The sequence below is a fragment of the Miscanthus floridulus genome, chromosome 2 (genome assembly GCF_019320115.1).
Source record: "Miscanthus floridulus cultivar M001 chromosome 2, ASM1932011v1, whole genome shotgun sequence".
Taxonomy (NCBI): Eukaryota; Viridiplantae; Streptophyta; class Magnoliopsida; order Poales; family Poaceae; genus Miscanthus; species Miscanthus floridulus.
The window spans coordinates 113,230,407-113,246,009 of record NC_089581.1 but is presented as its reverse complement, the minus strand read 5'-3'; positions in this window follow the sequence as shown (position 1 = coordinate 113,246,009).

Genomic DNA, 15,603 nt, shown 5'->3' with positions numbered 1-15,603 from the left:
CGGCCCACGACTGCATGGCGCACACACCCGAGCAGCGCGGCCCATGCGTGCACGCGTAGCCCATGCGCGCACGCGTGGCCCAGCCGGCCACGGCCCGCGACAGGAGAGGCCCGCGCGCGATGGAGGTTATGCACGGACACCCCCGCTCTACAACAAATTTGCAACAAGCTCTGGGTCCCTATTTCAACAGTCTATGTTTTTACAACAGCACCCTCTGACTTCTATGTCTTCCCCGCAGTGAAGTCCCTGACCATCCAGAGCACGCACCGGCACGACGACGCGGCACTGGACGTCTACGTTGGCCACCCCGACCCTCTCCTTACTAAAATAAAGAGCCGATACTCACCTACGTGTGAACGCAAACCACAGGGCGGAGACACACGCGTCGAGACGTCGCAGCAAGCTCGGACCACGATGGTGGGCAACCTACAAGAACGGCGATGCCGTTCCGGCGAACATCAGCACTGCCGGGACAAAACAAGGAGTGGATGAGTACCAGCGACTCACCTCGGAACTAGAAGATGTGAAGAAACGATCGGAGATGGCTCAGGCCAAGCCGGCCACGTGCGCGCGATGAGTGCAGCGGAGCATGGCAATGGCACGACCGTGCCACGGGATGCACTACAGCGGTAGGGTCTAGGATGTGGCGAGCATGGTGACAACCGACAGAAGAGGAGGCTAGTGGCGTGAGGAATTTGACCGAGCTGCTTTGGTGGCGATGAAAGCCGATGGCGCAGGCACTCCGGGTCTTAATGGCCCGAAAGCTCGGCCCTTCAAAATTGGCGCATAGAACTGAGCTACAGGCGGCTATGTGGGGTAGGAAGGGCTACCGGCTGCCCAACGGAGCTGCGGGCAAGACCAATTGGAACGGGGTGCAACCACTACGGTGAATTGGAAGGAAATGTGATGGTGGCAAGGGGACAGCGGAGACAGAGGAGGTCACGGTGCGGCATGGCTCGTCTGCGGGCATCAACGCAAGGTACCACCGTGCCTGGCCATGGGGAACCCTAGGGCGTGCTCCTAACAGCCGTCCGCATCGCCGCTGCAGCAAATGACGAGACTAGGCATGGCACATCTGCGGACAGCGCTAGGCAACGACACGGCAGACACGACGCCGAGGTGACTATGAAGCAGGTAGTCTTCTAACGCACAAGTGGCCAAGGGAGTCACTAGAGCGGTGCCGAGCGTAGCCGCTGGCGACGCGGACGTAGGACCCAGCGCGACCACGGCCACAGTGGGGCAGGGCAAGGTGCTGGCAGAGCACGGCCGACGGTCAGGGCGCCACGCGTCGGTTGGCGAGGCGAGCAGCAGCGATGCAGAGCGCGCAGGCGGGCAGCAGTGAGGCAGGTGGCCAGGACGCGTGGGTCGTGCGCGTGAACGGCGTCATGAGCATAGTCGGGCACGGCAGTGGCTCTGGCCCACGTGGCAGAGCGCGCTGGCAAACCATCCGGGGTGGTGACCACGCCCAGAGCTCAGCCAGGTGGCGTGCACGATTCTTAAAGTAGCTAGAAAATGTGTACGCCGCGCTCAAAACACTAATCCAATTGCTCGATGCGAAAAGGAGTACACCGAGCCATCACCCTCAGTTGCGACATTGCGCTACTTCTTAAGCCAATTGTTCTACAACTAATGCCAAAGGTGGCTTCATCGACCACTTCAAACACTTACGCGGAGGACGTCGATTTGAAAGGTTTTGCGTTGAAACCCCAAACCCGACCCCCGGGACGTACGTGCTAGCCCTCCATGTCTTTGACCGCACCTTTTTATCGCCGTTCGCAAAACGTTTTATAACACTTTGTTTTAACAAGAATTCGATTAAGATAATAAACGCGTTATGTGACACGAAACATAACCTTATGCTTTACCGTTTCGTAAAAATGTTTCAAAGCCAAACATGGATTATAAGGCCTATCATACACAATGCACATAAATCAGATGCTTACAAAATGTTTCAGCAAAACATTACAATGTAACACCAGGGTGTTACAAATCTACCCCCCAAAAACAAAATCTCGACCCGAGATTTCATGTGCCTAGTGTGAGAAAAAGGTATGGAGTATATTTTGCGCAAAACTAACTATCCGACCTAGAGAGGAGCTAGGGGTAATGCTTTGATAAGTAACTCTCTTGCTCCCAGGTGGCTTCGTCCTCTGTATGGTTTTGCCATTGTACCTTATAAAACTTTATCACCCTGTTCCTAGTCACTCTCTCCTTCTCATCCAAGATTTTTATAGGATGTTCCACATAGGACAGATCAGGTTGTAGCCGAAGTCCTTCTATTTCCACAGATTCTTCAGGAACTCATAGGCATTTCTTCAGTTGTGAGACGTGAAATACATTGTGAACTGCCGAGAGAATTTTAGGGAGTTGGAGACGATAAGCAATGGGGCCACACTGCTGCAACACCTTGTATGGACCCACATACCGAGGGGCTAACTTGCCATGGACACCAAACCGATGTACTCCTCTCATAGGAGATACTTTGAGATACACATAATCCCCCTCTACAAATTCCAAAGGCCTTCTTCGCTTGTCTACGTAAGCCTTCTGTCGACTCTGAGCTGACTTCAAGTGTTCACGAATTATATTTACTTTCTCTCGAGCCTCCTTTATGAAATCAGGCCTGAAGTACCCACGGTCTCCGACTTCAACCTAGTTTAGTGGCGTCCTACACTTCTGTCCATATAAAGCTTCAAATGGCGCCATGCGGATACTCTCTTGATAGCTGTTATTATATGAAAATTCTACCAGCTTCAAACAATGATCCCACTTCTCAGGAAAAGAGATGGTACAAGCCCGCAGCATATCCTCGAGCACCTGGTTCACCCTTTCAGTTTGACCATCAGTCTGTGGGTGGTATGCCGAGCTTCTAAGAAGACGAGTACCCAAACACTCCTAGAGTTTCTCCTAGAAACGAGAGACAAAAACTGACCCTCTATCAGAGATGATGGTGAGAGGAATTCCATGTAGGGTCACAATCCAATCAAAGTATAACCCCGCATACTTCTTGGCATTGTATCTCGTGTCCACCGGAAGGAAGTGGGCAGACTTGGTGAGACGGTCCATGATGACCCAAATAGAATCAAAACCAAAGGAGGTGCGGGGTAAACCCACAATGAAATCTAGGGAAATATCCTCCCATTTCCAAATAGGAATGGGCAAGGGTTGCAGATATCCAGGAGTACGCATATGATCTGCCTTGACTCTACCACAAGTGTCACATTCCGCAATGAACTAGGTGATATCTTGCTTCATGTATGACCACCAGTACAGCTTGCGCAGATCATGATACATCTTGTTGCTACCAGGGTGGATAGACAGCTTGGAATGATGGGCTTCTTGCAAAATCTTTCTTTTCAGCTCTTCATTGGATGGAACTACCAGTCTATCCTTGTATCTCACGACTCCCTACTCATCAATGCTAAAATGAGGTCCACGCCCTTCTGCTAGCAACTTCTTGATGTAAGGAATCTCTTCGTGATCTCCCTTCTGTTCCTGAATAATTTGCTCTAGCAATTCTGAGGTCAATGCAATCTGAGCTAGCACCTTAGTGTGGTGGGGTGACAAGGGTATTTCCTCAACTTGATGCGACTTACGACTCAAAGCATCAGCCACCACATTGGGTTTTCCTAGATGATAGTGGACTTCCAAGTCATAATCCTTGATCAACTCTAACCATCTCCTTTGCCTCATGTTCAACTCAGACTGAGTGAAAATATACTTAAGGCTCTTGTGGTCAGTGAAGATATGCACTTTGCTGCCCAACAAATAATGCCTCCAAATCTTCAGAGAGTGAACTACAGCAGCTAGCTCTAAATCATGGGTAGGGTAGTTCACCTCGTGCTTCTTTAGTTGGCGCGAAGCATAAGCTATCATACGCCCCTCTTGCATAAGCACACACCCCAATCCTGTCTTCAAGGCATCATAGTAAACATCAAAGGGCCTCTCAATATCAGGTTGAGCCAATACAGGAGCAGTGGTCAGAAAAGTCTTTAGGGACTGAAAAGCTTCTTCACAAGTTAGACTCCAAACAAACTTAGCTTCTTTCTGGAGCAGCTTAGTCATGGGCTGGGCTATCTTGGAGAAATTAGGGATGAAACATCGATAGTATCCAGCTAGCCCAAGGAACTGACGGATCTGGTACATAGACCTTGGAGACTTCCAATCTAATACATCTTGCACCTTGCTGGGATCCACAGAAACGCCCTCAGGTGTCAACACATGTCCCAAAAACTGCACTCGATCAAGCCAAAACTCGCACTTGCTGAATTTAGCATACAGCTGGTGCCCCCTTAGCCGAGTCAGTATTATCCGAAGGTGACGGGCATGCTCTTCCTCATTCTTGGAATAGATTAAGATGTCATCAATGAAAACTACCACAAACTTATCTAACTCTGGCATAAAAACTGAGTTCATCAGGTACATGAAGAAGGCTGGGGCATTGGTGAGGCCGAAAGACATCACTAGGTATTTATATAGCCCATACCTAGTAGAGAAAGCTGTCCTTGGTATATCCTGTGGCCTGATCTTGATCTGATAGTAGCCCGATCGGAGATCTATCTTTGAGAACACCATGGCACCAGCTAACTGATCAAACAAAGTATCAATGCGAGGCAAGGGATACTTGTTCTTAACTGTTACAGCATTGAGGGGGCGGTAATCCACACACATCCATAGTGTACCATCCTTCTTCTTCACGAAAATCACTGGGCAACCCATGGTGAAGAACTTGGGCGAATGAAACCCATGTCCATCAACTCCTCTAATTGTTTCTTCATTTCTGCTAGTTCTCTTGGAGCCATGCGGTACGGACGCCTAGAGATAGGAGCAGTACCAGGCTCAAGCTCAATGGAGAATTCTACCTCACGGTCTGGTGGCAATCCAGGAAGATCTTCAGGGAAAACATCTAGGAACTCACATACTACTGGAATGGAGGTAAGATCAGGAACAACTTCAACATGGGCAGCAACAGGTAAGACCGGTTCTGAGGGTATGATGAGAGACATCCTATCCTCAGAAGACGAAAGCCATAACTCTACACTTCTTCTCTTCATATCCAATACTACCCCATACACCCGCAACCAGTTCATCCCAAGAATAACATCAATGCCTTGCCCCGGCATTATCATGAACTGTAGATGGTAAGTGTGGGTGGCTAATACCAAACTTACTGTATCCGTGCGGGTATTGATGAACATCTGAGAACCTACAGTATGGATCTTATAGGCATATGGTATAGCCACAAGTGATAAGTTGTGCCGCTCTACAAACCCCATGCTCATAAAGGAATGCGATGCACCAGAATCAAACAACACCAAAGCTGGATGGGATTCGATGGTAAACATACCAGCCATAACTGTCTCCTGATGCACAACCTGCTAAGCATCTGTGAAGTGCACCTGACCAGATCTGCTGGGCACCTTCCTCTTGATGAAAGTCCTCTTAATCAACCTGGAATTTGTAGATGGCTGAGACGGCTGAGCAATTTGCTACTGAGGACACTCCCTGGCATAGTGGCCCTCCTTGCCACACTTGAAACAAGCACCAGGCTTGTTCTCGAATCATTGACGAGGTGGGACCTGCTGTCCCTGAGCCTGCTGGGGCTGCGCCTGCTGCTGAGGTGTCTTGTACTGAGTAGCGGAAGTCTGTGAGGTCTACTGGGGTGACCGGAACGGAGGCCCACCGGATGGTTGATAGGACCCCCGCCTCACAATTTGCACCTTCTGAGTATGAGGGTGGCCAAAAGATCCAGTTGCCATCCGCTTCCGCTTCCAATCCGCCTGAGATGCCCGCTAAAAACCCTTAAGAGCAATGGCGGCGTTCATCAGAGCCCCAAAGGTCTAATAGTTCCCTAGGTATAGTTTCTCCTGAAGAGCAGGAGTGAGACCGCAAAAGAAGCAATCCTTCTTCTTGTCATCCATGTCCACCTGACTACCAACATACTGAGCCAAGTGGTTAAACTGATTCACATACTCCATTACCGTCCTGCCCCCCTGACGCAACTCCATGAACTCGGTCACCTTCTGGTGGATAACGCCAGCAGGTATGAAGAACTCGCGGAAGGTGGTGGAGAACTCCTGCTACGTTTTTGGGTGATCCGGCAGCTTCGTGGCCAGGAAAGTCTCCCACCAGGCACCTGCGGACCCCAAAAGCTGCTGGGACGCAAAGTGCACCTTCTGCTCATTGGCCACTCCGAGCAGCCGAAACTTCTGCTCCAGCGTGCGACACCAGTGCTCCGCCTCCAATGGATCGTCCGACGGCGTGAACGTGGGTGGGTGGGTCTTGAGGAAGTCCTGGTAAGAGGACTGTCCCTTAGGACGGCGAGCACCACCCCCATTCCCACCGTTGCCTCTAGGGCCTCCACGGGCGAGACCCGCGACGGCATGTGCGATAATCTCCAAGGCACGAGCAGTCTCCTGACGAGCAGCGACTGACTCCCGATGAGCAGCCAACAACTCCACCATAACCTCCGCGGCGGACAGCGGCGGCGGCGGCGGTGGCAGCGGGAAAGGATGAGGAACCAAAGGTGGAACCTCCCGAGCTCCCTCATTATCACGCTCAAAGGCCCGAGCACTGTCACCATGGCCCTCGTTGGCCGCTCCCGAACTGGTGCTCCCACGTCTGGACCTCAGATTCATCTGTAAGAGAGACAAACCATCCATTAGGACACCTTCCCGATTAGAATCTAGGGATTAAAGAGATGGCAGCATATTTATTAAAGTATTCATTAAGTTAGTCCTACCAATTCAGTACTTTCATTATACGTGAAGGGGGATTCCTAGTTCAAGTAAGATGCTATTATGTGATGCATGCTTTGACCTATACGTTCACTCAAGCCGGAATATAGCGGCATTCGTAAAATTCTTGGCACATCGTACACTCACTCTCCGTATACTAAGCGATTTCTTACGCAATGTAAGTCAGTGTACCTGCAGAAAGCTGATTAGATAAAACCAGTGCCGCTATCCTAGATATACCATATAGCTAGGGCTGATACTTATATAACTTACTTAATCGCATCCTACTTTTCGCAAAACTTTTGTTGGTCAACTTTTAGTTTTGTAAAAGAGTGAGGAACTCGTGACCATTATTGGCTCTGGTACCAACTGTGGCAGAACCACCCGGAATAGCGTACTTACGGAGGCGCTCGTCTTCCACCAGACACTAAGCACCCCGAAAGCAGGCTACCGCGGGCGGTATCCGTCGGGCACACCCCAAGGGAGAACCTGAAAGATCCACATTTTTCCCAAGGATCCAATAATGAAAACGAGTTACAACATAAGTCTATCTCATACATTAGAGTTTCTTGAAAAGTACATTATTACAATACCAAATACAGAGTGCGGAATGATAAACAGCGGAATATTAAAAGATAACATCTAGCGATAAGATAACGAGGATTCCGTCTGAGCCCACCAGATGGATCCTCCACACAAGGAACTCCTCAAGCGTCACCTGCAATAGGGGTAAATAAACCCTGAGTACACAATGTACTCGCAAGACTTATCCGATCGTGGGAATACTTTCCCGACTCCAAGGAATATGCTAGGCTTTATGGTTTGCTGGTTCTCTTTTAGCAAAAAGCAATACTAATAGTGAGTCCTTATTGATACATTATTATCATCAGCCGTATTAAGTTTTTATCTAGTCAATCTATATAAGCACCTATTCTACTTTTAAGCAAGAGTTGAGCAATCGATATTGTTCCTTCTCTTTTCCACTTCTAGTTCTTACTACGGTGCTAAACCGCAGACAAGCCGTATCGGATAACCCGGCGATTCATGAATCAATGTACCCAGCTGGGTGCCCCGAAGACACACGCCCCGCTTGTACCCTAGGCACAAGCAGGACTAACCCACCACTCTTCTGTCCCGGGTGTCCAAGTCCCCGTCCAAACTTGGACTCCAAGCCCTCGCCTCTTAATCCTGGACTCAGTGCTGTGCAAGGACCTCCACCACCTCCTCCTCCCATCAGTCGGTCCGGAAAGAGCCGGATCCGCGACAAGAGAGCAGCAAATCTTCCCTACGCCCATACCCAAGTATGCGCTCGAAATAATAGTCTGTGACTTGCCTAGAGTCATATGCAACGACCGGTCCTTAATCGACACAGACAGGGAAAAAGTGTAACCGAGCTATGCCCTGTTGGCCGCAGGACACAACCCCTCACACCCACCAATACCAAATCCACATCCCTGTCCGGTCACCATTTTTCTTTTCATTATTTCATCATGATATCATAGTTTAATCACCTATTTGCGAGTAACGGCAGGTTACTCACGCTACCGATATCCTGAGCATAGCAGCTACTCGACCTGTACTAGTAGGACTCATGGTGGATATATTTATGCATGTAGTTTCCATAAAATGCCTGTAACGTAAATGCATAGCATATAAATATATTCGGTGATCATTTAAAAATAGGGGTTATGCACCGGGGCTTGCCTTGGGCAGGTGCCGGGTCAGCAAAGTCAGTACCAACAGGCTCCTAGGCTCCCTCCTGTGTGAAAAGCTCCTCCTCGTACTCCTCGATCATCTCGTCGTACTCCAGATCACCGACGGGTACGAAGTCTACCTGTTTGTGATCTACATGAAATGACGATGCAATGATTACACTATGGCAACAACAATTCTTAATGCAAAAGTACCTCTATTACATTACTAAGTGAGGTCTACCCACTAAAGTCTAAGCTACATACCAGTACTACTAACATGTATGAACGTGTCCTACATTCTTATGATGACTACGGATATTCATACTCTTAATGCCAGTTTACGATAAAGCAAGGATAATAACTACGCCATTAAACGACTCGTTCTATGGTTACCATTTTTACAGCAAGTATATAAATGCCTAAGGAACCTACTGTAACGATTTCAAAGCTAAAGTTATCGTCGATTTACCACAACAAATCCTGCAATTAAAGCTCGATATACCGCTAAGCTCTCTACTTCAACCTTATGAGCCTACCATCCTAACAGCTAATGGTGAACTAACTGTACTAACAGGTAGATGACATTTTTGCGAACCTAACAAACTTAGTTTCGCTATTTTTGGACAAACATGAAATTTACTACTAATTATCGAAGTTCAGTTCATAACCTAAATAGATAAACAATTTCTAATACACTGAAATAGAGAAAACCGAAACTGGCCTCGCGGCCCAAAACACGTGGCCTCGGCCCACGACTGCACGGCGCACACACCCGAGCAGTGTGGCCCATGCGCGCACGCGTGGCCCAGCCGGCCATGGCCCGTGATGGGAGAGGCCCACGCGCGATGGAGGTTATGCACGGACACCCCCGCTCTACAATGAATTCGCAACAAGCTCTGGGTCCCTATTTCAGCAGTCTATGTTTTTACAACAGCACCCTCCGACTTCTATGTCTTCCCCGTGGTGAAGTCCCTGACCATCTAGAGCACGCACCGGCGCGACGGCGCAGCACTGGATGTCTACGTCGGCCACCCTGGCCCTCTCCTTACTAAAATAGAGCCGATACTCACCTACGTGCGAACGCAAACCACAGGGCAGAGACACATGCGCTGAGACGTCGCAGCGAGCTCGAACCACGACGGTGGGCAACCTGCAAGAACGGTGATGCCGTTCCAGCGAACATCAGCACTACCGGGACAAAACAAGGAGTGGACGAGTACCAGCGACTCACCCCGGAACTGGAAGACGTGAAGAAACGATCGGAGATGGCTCAGGCCAAGCCGGCCACGTGCGCGCGATGAGTGCAGCGGAGCACGGCAATGGCACGGCCGTGCCACGGGATGCACTACGGCGGTAGGGTCTAGGATGTGGTGAGCATGGTGACAACCGACGGAAGGGGAGGCTAGTGGCGCGAGGAATTTGACCGAGCTGCTTTGGTGGCGATGAAAGCTGACGGCGCAGGCACTCCGGGTCTTAATGGCCCAAAAGCTCGGCCCTTCAAAATTGGCGCACAGAACTGAGCTACAGGTGGCTATGTGGGGTAGGAAGGGCTACCGGCTGCCCAACGGAGCTGTGGGCAAGACCAATTGGAACGGGGTGCAACCACTATGGTGAATTGGAAGGAAACGTGATGGCGGCAAGGGGACAGCGGAGACAGAGGAGGTCACGGCGTGGCATGGCTCGTCTATGGGCATCAACGCAAGGTACCGCCGTGCCTAGCCATGGGGAACCCCAGGGCGTGCTCCTGACAGCCGTCCGCACGGCCGCTGCAGCAAACGACGAGACTAGGCATGGCACGTCTGCGAACAGCGCCAGACAACGACATGGCGGACGCGACGCCGAGGTGACTGTGAAGCAGGTAGTCTTCTAACGCACAAGCGGCCAAGGGAGTCACTGGAGCGGTGCCAATCGTAGCCGCTGGCGACGCAGACGCGGGACCCAGCGCGACCACGGCCACAGTGGTGTAGGGCAAGGTGCTGGCAGAGCACGGCCAGCGGTCAGGGCGCCACGCATCGGTTGGCGAGGTGAGCAGCAGCGAGGCAGAGCGCACAGGCGGGCAGCAGTGAGGCAGGTGGCCAGGACGCGCGGGTCGTGCGCGTGAACGGCGTCGTGAGCGCAGCCGGGCGCGGCAGTGGCTCTGGCCCACATGGCAGAGCGCGCTGGCAAACCATCTAGGGTGGTGACCATGCCCAGAGCTTAGCCAGGTGGTGTGCACGATTCTTAAAGCAGCTAGAAAATGTGTACGCCGCGCTCCAAACGCTAATCCAATTGCTCGATGCGAAAAGGAGTACACTGAGCCATCACCCTCAGTCGCGACATTGCGCTACTTCTTAAGCCAATTGTTCTACAACTAATGCCAAAGGTAGCTTCGTCGACCACTTCAAACACTTACGCGGAGGACGTCGATTTGAAAGGTTTTGCGTTGAAACCCCAAACCCGACCCCCGGGACGTACGCGCTAGCCCTCCATGTCTTTGACCGCACCTTTTTATCGCCATTCGCAAAACATTTTATAACACTTTGTTTTAACAAGAATTCGATTAAGATAATAAACGCGTTATGTGACACGAAACATAACCTTATGCTTTACCATTTCATAAAAATGTTTCAAAGCCAAACATGGATTATAAGGCCTATCATACACAATGCACATAAATCAGATGCTTACGAAATGTTTCAGCAAAACATTACAATATAACACCAGGGTGTTACAAGGTATATCATTCCATGATCGGCTCTCTACTTTATTTATGCGCATCTAGGCTCAATATTATGCTTAGTATGTGCATGTGTGCTAGATTTCAATCTAACCCGAAAGAGTGTCACTTGGTGGTCGTTAAGAGAATCTTGAGAAATTTAGTACACACTCCTAACCTTGGTTTGCAGTATCCTAAGGGCACTAAGTTTGATCTACTTGGGTATTCGGATTCCGATTACGCCAGTTGTAAAGTAGATCAAAAAAGCACTTTGAGGACATGTCAATTCCTTGGACGATCCATAGTGTCTTGGAGTTCTAAAAAGCAAAATTATGTAGCCCTTTCCACTACTGAGGCTGAGTACATTGTGACCGGTGCATGTTGCGCCTAACTACTTTGGATGAGGTAAACTCTTCGTGATTTCAGATGTCATTTTACCAAAATCTCATTATTATGTCACAATCAGAGTGCCATTAAGCTTGCAAACAATCCCATAAAGCCACTCTAGAACCAAGCACATAGACATCCATCATTATTTCTTGAGAGACCACGAAACCAAAGGAGATATTGAAATTCGCCATGTGAGCACCGAAAAGCAACTAGCTGATATCTTCATAAAGCCCCTCGATAAGTCAAGGTTTTGTGCTTTGTGTTGTGAGCTAAATATACTTGATTCTCGTAACGTAGTTTGAATTTTAGCATGTCTCTGTTTGATAAACTAGTATCTAGGCAAAAGAGTTGAAATTTTTCATATTGTGCATAAAAATGATTTATAAAAGGCAACTTATGTATTATGATCATCGTTTGTATTGATTATTTGTTTCTAGTCATGGTATATAGGTGATATGTGTCCATATCTTATACAGAGAGAGTCATATAGATTATAGCTAACTCCCACTGTTTTGGGGAATGCGGCAGTGCCGCGCCTGCCGTGCGGCAGTGCCGGGCTAGGCATGCGGCAGTGCCGCACCTTGAATCTCAATTGAGATTCGGCCCAAACGGTTTTACTATGGGGCCCATCTACCTTATCTCTTTATCCAGGCCCGCGGTAACTCCCTCTCTCCCTCATTCTCACCCAACGCCTAACGTCCGCACCTTCTCTTCCTCTCGTGCCCGCGCATCATCGTCGTCTGGCCGCGTGCTGCCAGTCTCTAGCAGTGTCGTGGTGGTTGCCAGCCATCTTCCAACGCCACCAGTGACTGTTGCTGCTCTTGGCCTGAGCAGTCATTCTTCTTCTCTCTCCAATAGTCGTTTAAGAAGGTAGAACCCTAAACCTACTCGATCTATGCAATGTGAGTGTTTCTAGGATGGATTCAACTTCTTAGTGGTACTATGAACGAGTAGGAGGGAGATTTGATGGACAAATTGAATCAATAGGTTTGGGGACGGTGCACAACATGTGCGATAGTACCGCACCCTGCAGTTTGAGACTGTGTCTGGTTGTGACTTTTCCTAGATGAATCGATGTATTGGCTAGATTTATTCACCACATGCTCTCTCCCACTCAAAATGTTATCACTATTCCCATCTATTACATGACATCATGTGTTTTTATCTTGAACTATGTTCTGAAAATTGTTTGGTGATGTGGGAAGACATTTGAAAAATAGATTTGCTAAGAAAGAAGGAGGTCATGAGCTTGTGGAGATACTGAGTGAGGCAGTGCCGCGCTCAGGGTGCGATAGTGCCACACTACCTAGGCAGCACTGTCTATAGTGTCTCTCAAGTTCATGATCTAAGTCCTTTTTCTTATCAAGACTATTCTTCAAGTGATTTTCTATGTCCCATTTGTATAGTTTCTTATCTAGTTCATTCTATGCATAGATGGAGCATGGAGATAATGACCAAAGGGGGAAAAGGAAGATGAATGAGCAAAGAGACAAAGATCCACCTCGTCGTGGTCGAGGGAGACCAACAATAGTAGGCAGTAGTGTAGCTCCAAGGGGACTTGGTGATAGAGGGAGGAGCGAGAAATACATTGAAGATGAGGAGAGGCTGGAGATGACAGGTCATACCACTAATGCCATTCATGACACCCCACAGCATCTCTCTAAGTTTGATGGCAGATACATGAGAGATTTTGAGGGTGAGATCATCATGAGACCATCAGATGACTCCCGCCAGCATGCAGTTGCCAACTATTCCAAGAGTTGAAAGCTGGTGAAAGAGGCAAGGGGAATCAATCCCTATACAGTGCGCAAGGATTTGGGCATTAATTATAGATTCGGGAATGAGTTTTATTCCAACTTTTATGCCACTGCCATTCTTGCATCCAAAAAACTAAGATCATCAAGATGCAGTACATTGATTGGGATAAGATGCAGGAGAAGGAGGAGCCTGAGTTTGACAAGGTAATCAAAACTTGTGATAGGTTCTAGCTTTTAGATATCATGGGTTTCTAGTATAACTAGAATGAGGAGGTCCTTGCACAGTTTCATGCCACATACTTCTATGACCAAACATCTGATGAGATTCATTAGATGACTGATAGTCGGCACTACCGAGTCGACTTTGTCACTTTCAGCCGGATTCTTGGCTTTGTGGAGGAGTACAGAGGTTACACTTACATTCACGATGAGCCTCGAGCTGAGATCCGTGACATCAGTTACATGTGGAGAGATAGAAGGATTGCAGATGGCAAGAGAAGTGGTCTACACAGCTTCTATTACACCCTCAACAACCTCTTCAGGAACACCATCAACCCAAAGGATGGAGCAGCCTCAGATATTAATGGCTATGTGATAAATGTGTTGGCTAGATTTGCTCCAGGTGGGGACATGTTCAATGTCCCTAGATTCATGTGGACTGAGTTGAGATTTGCAGTGGAGGATGGGAGGAGGGGGCAGCCCTATGCCCCTTACCTCGTGTTCATGATTGAGAGGGTCACTGGATTTTATTTTCTGAAGGATGGGATGCACAACGTCTAGAAAATTGAGAAGACCCAGCCAGCTGCAGCTACTCAGGGAGCGGGGAGCTCTCATGCTCATGTAGATATCCCTGAGTCTTCCCGCTCTAGGTCTCGTAGAGGAGGCAAGATCAAGAAGTTTGGCAAGTGGTTGAAGGCAATCTTCGGCAAGTGCACCTATGCAGCTGACAGAGCGTATGAGACACAGCTTGAGCAGCGTTAGCAGCATGGATAGGACCTTCCACCACTTCCTCCTATTCCACCTCCTCTATAGTATGACCTTCCGAGTATCTCCGACATAGATTCAGATGATGAGGATGATGAAGAGGAGGAGGAGCAGTAGGGACGAGCAGTAGATTGGGATGAGACCCTAGAGGAATACCGTTAGAGACAGGAGCCGAGGCGTTCCACTTGTTCCACTTGCTACACTACCACTACTCACCGTCAGGGCCGTGCACGTATTGACTCCGACGACGATGATGGTGATGGTGGTGCCGGGACTGCTATAGGAGGTGCTAGGGCTGCAGAAGGTGATGATATTGATTGGATGGACATCCTGGGAGATGACGAGTAGGTGTTGATCTTTCTTCTTTTCTTCTCTTTTTGGTGCATTATGCCAAAGGGGGAGAAAATTAGAGGGGTCAACAACTTTTTGACGCCATGGTCAGCAGCTGCGCTTCATGTCCTATTCGATGAGTGTTAGTCTTGGCTAGGTGGAAAGTTTAAGAGTCGCTCAAAACTTTAAATTGTAAAATAATGCTACTATTTGACTCTTTGTGTATCAGATATGGACATGTATTATTTGTGTGGATTAGAAGTCATCTTATTATGCTAGGTTGCATATCTTTTTTTATCTGAGCTAGTTGTGTGGTGCTTGACTCTGTCTTGCTCGTATAGTTAGGTACGATAGTGCCGCACTCCTAGTGCGGTAGTGCCGTACTCAGTTGCAGCAGCAAGCACATGTGTGCATGATCTATCATATGCATCACGTATATATTTTCTTGAAACTGTGTGCAGCACCCACAAAGACATGGATGTAGGGGGAGCCCCAATTTTTACTTCACTAAAGTATGAATCTTGGCCTCTTATGCCAAGTTGAGAATTCAATTCTCTATTCACATATTTAGGGTAGGCTCTACCCATGGCTCAAAAAAAATCTCAGTTATTCATTTTATATCTTTTGTAAGCTCTAATTGGATTGTCATCAATCACCAAAAAGGGGAAGATTGTAGGTGCAATCAAGCCCTAATATGGGTTTTGGTGTTGATGACCACCTAATTAGAGAACTAATGAGATTTATTAATATTACAAGCAAGGAATTCATTATAGAGGATATTACATGGAAAGGAGGAGCCCTCAATTACAATTAAGGATGACATCACGCTCAAAGGAGTTTTGAATTCTTTTATCTTTTGAAATTGAGTATAAGAAAAAGTCCTACTATAAAGGGGGCACCACAACTGGTTAAAAATGTAAAACCAAATTCTCAATCTTTACACAAAATATCCTCACACCTCAGCCAAGACAGCCAACTTAACAACTCCTTCACCCTTACTGTCTTGCTGGGTGCGG